Here is a 6,591-nt window from a genome sequence, read left to right on the forward strand (position 1 = left end):
AACAGCGCTCAAAGGCAACAGGAATTTGATCCAAAAAAAAAAAAAAAAATTATATCAACCCTGTGCCAAAAATGCTGTTCAGTGATGTACGTCACTGATCAGCGCTCAGCGGCCACAGGACACCCACAAAAGCAACGTGGGTGTAAAAACAATTTAAAAAAAATAAACCACAGCACTCTCCAAAAAAAAAACTATTTAAAAAAACTGCAGAAAAAAAATTATATCAACCCTGTGCCAAAAATGCTGTTCAGTGATGTACGTCACTGATCAGCACTCAGCGGCCACAGGACACCCACAAAAGCAACGTGGGTGTAAAAACAAAACCCCACTGCACTCTCCAAAAAAAAACAATTTAAAAAAACTGCAGAAAAAAAATTATATCAACCATGTGCCAAAAATGCTGTTCAGTGATGTACGTCACTGATCAGCGCTCAGCGGCCACAGGACACCCACAAAAGCAACGTGGGTGTAAAAACAAAACCCCACTGCACTCTCCAAAAAAAAAAAAATGCAGATCAGTGATGCAGTGATGCAACACTGATTAGCAGTGAGGGGCAGCAGGCACACAACTGTGGGTGCAACCTGACAGGGTATATATAAAAAAAAAAACCTGGACCCCCAAAAAGTTGCTGATCAGTTAATTTATACTGATCAGCACAAAAGGGGGGGCAACAGGGGGCAGCAGTCAGTTGCACAGGCAGCACAAGCTTTGGTGCAACTGACAGGTATATATATAAAAAAAATAACCCCTGCACCCCCAAAAAGTTGCTGATCAGCACAGATATACTGATCAGCACAAAATGGGGTGCAGCAGACACAAAATATAGCACTCTCTATCACTCTCTGTCACTATCTCTCACTATCTCTCACTATCTCTCACTCTATGACACTGCAGCAGCAGCACACAGGAAGTGACAAGATCCAGGAAGCATCCAGCTGCTGGCAGCACGCTACCAGCGGTGATCAGGTAAGTATCAGGCAAGGATCAGGTATGTATATCACGACAGATTGGCCGGTGACCGCTCTGCACGCAATTCCAGACCGGAATGGCGTCTGCAGCGCAGTCACCGTTAGTTTAAATCACGCGCTATGGCTGTGATTGGTCCGTCGGTCCGACGGACCAATCACAGCCTTGGGGGCAGGAGGGGTGAGGTGGGGTGAGGTGTGGTCATCACCGGTGACCCCCTCACGCCCCCTCACACCCGGCGGTGATTGACACCTGTGTTACCGAGCGTCTGATTCGCCGGTAACACAGGAAAACGCTGCGACTGGCTGTTCACATTGAACAGCCAATCACAGCGATCGCGGACGGGGGGGAGGCATCAGGCATGCAGGGACATGTCTGCTGTCAGGGACAGCAGACATGTTTAAACTGTCACCGCGTCTATAGACACGGGGACAGTTTAAAGTCATGACGTATATATACGTCATGTGTCGGGAAGTACATCCCGGCCATGACGTATATATACGTCAAATGTCGGGAAGGGGTTAAACAAATAGACCAAGTTCAGACTGGCAAGTTTGACAGAATCATGCACAACTCAGTGAGATCTGTCCATGGTTCAGGCCCAAAAAATTGTTAGAGTGAAAATTTAAAAAGAAAAAGAAAATGTAGTGGGGTCCCCCCCTCCTGAGCATAACCAGCCCTGGGTTCCTTGAACCGGTCCTGGTTCAAAAATACAGGGGACAAAATGTGTAGGGGTCCCTGTATTTCAGAAACCAGCACCAGGCTCTTAGACCGGTTCTGGTTCCAAAAATACGGGGGACAAAAAAACTGGGGGTGCCCATATTTTAGAACCAGCACCAGGCTCCAACAGCCAGCGGTGTCATGCCACAGCAGGGGACATTTTCAAAGGACCGGTTCAATGAGCCCAGGGCTGGTTATGCTCAGAAGGGAGGACCACCCACACCATTTTTTTTTCTAAATACCGCACACTTTCATGTAAAAAAAAATGCACACTATCATTACTAAAAACGCAAATGTCTAAAAATCGCATTTTCCTTACTAAAAATCACACTTTGTCCTTACTAAAAATCGCACTAAATCGCATGCGAATTCCGACTTTGTCTAAAATATCGCACCCAATTACATTTGTGATTTTTTTTTTTTTTTTTTTTTCTACATGCAATTTAGTGCGATTTTAAAACGTGACTAAAAATGTAATAACTAAAATGCAGAATACACCATACCCTTTCACTTTGGTTTCCAGTTGGTTTAGAACTGGCCTGTGATTCACAGATGGCCTAGTGCGGCTAGGCTGATACACCTGAAATTCATATCTAAGAAGTAATCAGTGCTTGATGTTGCCAGCAGTTAATTTGGAGTTAATTTGAGCTTCCTAGTCAGTATTTGAAATTCAGTGGTTGTATAACTGTGAATATACAGAACCAGATGCCTATGTGTGGATCCTACTACATAGTAGAGCAATGTCTACAAAAGTCATCATAGTAACTGCACATAAACACTGCTCCAGACAATTTCCCTCTCATAGACTTAGCAAACTTTCTTCCGATGCCATCACATGCAGCCTAAATCACCACGAGAGATCTCCTGTGTCTACAGAGTATGTGTAGCAATTAGACTGACAACATGTTATCCTAAGGATTACTGCTTACCTATACCCACAGGGACACAGAGCTCTCTCTATTCCTATTCAGAGATAATATATACAAGTTTAGTGTGAGGTGGTCCAGCAAGTTAATAAGAGAACCTTAGCTTTTATCAGATTCTCCAGAACAATTGACACATACATTATATGCACAATCTACCCATTGGACATGTTACCTTGGGTTAAGCTGGGTACACATACATACAGTCGTCGGGCTGTTCTTCCGTTCTGGGTCGGACGACCGTTCAATTGTATATGTGTGTACGCTGTCCCGTACGAGCAGGGCTTAAAGTGGTCCTGGAGAGGTAGGGGAACCCAGTTCCCCTTACATCCCCCCCCCCCCCATTAGGCAGAGCCTAGACCAGTGCCAGGGAATTTGTGCCCTACCTTCCATAAAGGGATAATGGCTCACAACACACTGAAGCACAATCATATACACAATACACTGCATGTAGTGCCCTTGATTTATACTAAGTCACACAGTAATGCCCATTATACACATAATGTCCACAGTTGTTCATCTTCACTTTACATCACATATGCCGTGCCAGAAGAAGAAGCCGATGAGAACGGCTTTTCTGTTGGAATTACAGTTCAGGACTGTGGTGGAGGTGGAACTCAGTTCCCCTTACCATTAGAGGTGGTGGAACTCACCCAGTTCCCCCTCACTTTAACCCCTGCGTACGAGTGATAAACGGCCAAAAACGGTCTTGTCCGTCCATACTCGGTCAGTTGAAGGTTCATTGCTGTGTAATTTTCATCCGACCAGCCGGGTCCATATCGGAACTTAGGCCAGTGATGGCTAACCGTGACACTCCAGCTGTTGTTGGACTACACATTGCAGCATGCCCTGCATCAGTTAACATGGCCAAATAGTAAAACTATAGCAGGGCATGCTGGGATGTGTAGTTCAACAACAGCTGGGGTGTCAATATTAGCCATTGCTGGGTTAGGCCACAGAATATATCCACCCACCACAAAATTGAATCAATGAACTCAATGAACTCAATAGTTCCTACCTGTTTGCTGCATCAGCTCATGCAGTTTGCCAGGAGCCAGGTGCTGCATGCACACAGTGCAGCACCTGACTTGTCACTGAGCAGGAGTCTGCATTTTAGTATCTGCCCTACTTGGGTGACACCTAGATGCAGCCTGCACCACCCACCAGTTGTGATGCCACTGCCCTGAAGAAAACATTTTACTTATTATTTTTGTAGTGAGACATACAGTATGTAAAAAAGTTTTCCAAGCATTCCACACAACAGTGACAGGATGCAGGGCTGAAACAACAGGATTCGGTAAACTCTGAAGAACTCTGAACTGTGTCAAATATGACACTACATTTAACCCACAATCAAGCAATCAACCTCCCAATATAAAGCACTTTTGAGAATGTCTTTACTAATTACAGTGACAATGGATTACAATGATCTGGCTTCTGTAACTTCTCTGTATTAGACATTCCATTACAAGTCCATTGTTAATCAGATAATAAGATAATTGTCCTGTTTGTTTGGAAGGTTAGACAGCCAATCATTGTTTTTCTTTTACCCTGTATGAGACCCAGTGCGCGCACGAGCTTGCTGATGTTATATCAGTCACCGTCAGATTTTGTCAGATTAATTGGTCCAATCTGTCTGACTTGGGTCAAATCTGACAAAATCTCACAAATATATGGGGGCCTTAAGGGAAGACCTTTTCCTGACATACTGTAAGATCTGTTGGTTAATTAACTTTCTGCAGCATACATTTTTAGATTGGAAACCTGGAAGCTATAATCTGATGTTACCACAATGGTTTATTTCTGTTCATACCTAGTATATTACTTACCTTACATATTAATCCAGTTATTAATTTTTCATATCAAATAAGAGATTCTTCCAGATTACTCTTCTGTTTGTCTAACCTCACATGGGGGCAGATGTATGACTGGGCGTTATGGGGGAGAAGGGATATCAGCGCATTTTATGTGCACTATACCGCTTCTCCCCCATGTATGAAGGAGCCGGGATGCGGTACAGGACAGGGGAGCTATGCGCCCCTGTCCATATCAGCGCTGCTATCTAAATGATAGCAGGCCGAATGTATGAACGGTCAGCATCCGCCCGCTGCCGCTTTTGGCTTCACCAGCATCAGGCTGGCGAAGCCCTATCTAAACAGCAGGGACAACGCTGTCCCTGCTGTTAGCTGTGGGTTGCGCTGGGGATCTCGCGTGAGCAGCGAGATTCTGCTCATGCCCAGTCGAGCCAGCCGGGGGACAGGAGACAGCACATCAGTGTAAAATGATGCGCTATCTCCAGGAGGGGACATCGCCGGAGGGGGAAGTTAGCGCTCCCCCGCTTCGGCAGACAAGATGATAATACATCTTGTCGATGTCCCTTCCTGCATCGCCTTGCTAATGAGGCGAAGCAGGAAGTATATATAGTGCCACTATAATACATCTGCCCCATGGCCCCTTATGCTTTATGAAATACAGTAATACAATTGTGATTTTTTTTTTTGATCATCCACCTGCTTGCACTAAAAGGCAGGGGTGGATTGGGCATAGAGACCACAGGAAGATTCTCCGTGGGCCAACATACTTCAGAGGCCTGTGTTGATTTCTGACATGTGGCCCCACATGACAGACAGTCCACAAAACTCATTACACTGCGTTGTCCACATCTATTCTGTTATTTCATCTCTGCAGTACATGAACTCTCCATCCAGTGATGCTGCCATGGCTGCACGGCATGTTACACTTCTGGTGCTGCGCATTTCGGGCCACTTCCAGAACATTTTCAATGGAAACTTTTAATACCCAATCTGCCCCTTCTAGAATAAGTCTCTAGTGCCTGTCTTAGCGGATACCACAAATATTTAAAATGCTGGGTAAGTTGTTCTTTCTTAAGAATTCAAATTAAAGTTTAATCATCATATTTTGCTTCCAAACTATGCATTACTTTTTGATTATTGATATTATTGATACTATTGATAGTGCGAAAAGTGTAAAGTGCAGAAAGTAATTTTATGTTATCCAAAGATGAATGAAGATAAAATGACGGAGGTGCGGACAGCAATGTCTGGCACAGGAGATCATCCACCTTTCCACAGAGAATGCACAAGTTATAGTATGAAAAGGAACTGAAGCAACTGCATACTCATGAGATTCTAGGAGTTAATGTGCAAAACACGTACAGGCCTGTCACGCAGCCTCAGTGTGGGGAGAATACTCAAAAGTATTTCACTGTAAGCATGTATATGAGGTATAACTGGTTTATAAACAAGCATAATACATTGGACTTAATTTATATACCTGTCTGACACACGTAAGTATATTAACATGCGATAATTAACTCCTTGCATCCTGTATCAAATAATATTAAAATTATCCCATACTTTCATCCACATGCACATCACCAAGTCAGGGTGGGCTACTATGCACCCAGCAGGGTAAGGATGATGCCAAATAATAAGCCAGGGTCACTAGAAAAGATAAAGTTTAATAATGATCTTGCACATAACTAAAAAAAAAAAATTTCCCAAGACGGGTTCAGGTAACAGGATTCTATATACTGTAACTGTGATGTATACACAACATGTTCTCTTTACTGGTTGATCATATATCTATGGATTTTATTCCCCAGCATGACCGACAACAAGCAGCAGATGACCTATTGGATCAGAGTGGAGGAGTATGTGACACCTACACAACAATAAAGGTCATGGCTGCCTATCATGGCAGATCAAGCTGCAACTACTACTGATATGGCTGCAGCTATCTACAGAAAAACTAAAATGAAAAACTTAATTAACCCCTTCCTGACGCAGCCAGTTTTTGCCTTCCTGACAGAGCCCTTTTTTTCAAATCTGACATGTATCACTTAAGTGGGGATAACTTTTTTTTGCTTTTACTTATCCCAGTGATTTTGAGATTGTTTTCTCGTGACACATTGTACTTCAAGTTAGTGGTAAATTTGGGTCGATACAGTCTGTGTTCTTT

Source organism: Crinia signifera, chromosome 4, assembly GCF_055691185.1.
Source record: "Crinia signifera chromosome 4, ASM5569118v1, whole genome shotgun sequence".
Classification (NCBI taxonomy): domain Eukaryota; kingdom Metazoa; phylum Chordata; class Amphibia; order Anura; family Myobatrachidae; genus Crinia; species Crinia signifera.